The sequence below is a fragment of the Rousettus aegyptiacus genome, unplaced genomic scaffold (genome assembly GCF_014176215.1).
Source record: "Rousettus aegyptiacus isolate mRouAeg1 unplaced genomic scaffold, mRouAeg1.p scaffold_m13_p_17, whole genome shotgun sequence".
NCBI lineage: Eukaryota > Metazoa > Chordata > Mammalia > Chiroptera > Pteropodidae > Rousettus > Rousettus aegyptiacus.
The window spans coordinates 26,139,257-26,139,963 of NW_023416292.1; positions in this window are offsets into that span (position 1 = coordinate 26,139,257).

Genomic DNA, 707 nt, shown 5'->3' on the forward strand with positions numbered 1-707 from the left:
CGTGGCTTTGGAAGGAGCTGCCGGAGAGAAAGACGGGACCTTGGTCACCCTTGCCCACTGAGGACTCTAAGTCAGGACAATGGGGTGGGATAGGAAGACAGTGCAGGGACCCAGAGGGAGCAGAAGGACCTATGTCCTCTAGGAGGTGGGTGACATGCTAAAGTGAGGGCGGGCAGGACCAGGCCTGGCAGCGGGGCGCAGGCAGGTCGCGTTCCAGAGGAGCTGGAGGAGGACACGGGAGCCCTCCGGACACTCCCCTGTCGGAAGCAGGCGGGGACCTGTGGTTGACCGGTCTAACCCTGCTAGGAGCAGGTCACCTCACAGGCAAAGGCAGTGGGGTGTCGGGCCGGGGTCCAGACGGCCAAGCTGGCCATGGCAGGTCACCGCTCCCCGAGGTTGGGGTGCAGAGAGGGCTGCGGAGACCAGAGTCTGTGAGGCAGGTGAGTCCCGAAAGGAGAGGAGACCAGGGGCACAGGACAGCTGTGGTCCTCAGCATCTTCCGGGGACGTTATACCCCAGAAGCCGTCCCTGCAGAGCCAGCCAGCCTGGGGACAGTCTGGTCTGGTCACCGTGGCCGGTTGGGGTGAGAACCGCAGCGGGGGAGGCACGGCCCCGTAGGGCGCAGTGCCCAGCCTGGGCCCCCGGCCCTGAACCCCCCGTGGCCGCCGCGTACCCTCCGGGTACCCCAGAGCACGCTGTGTCCTGAG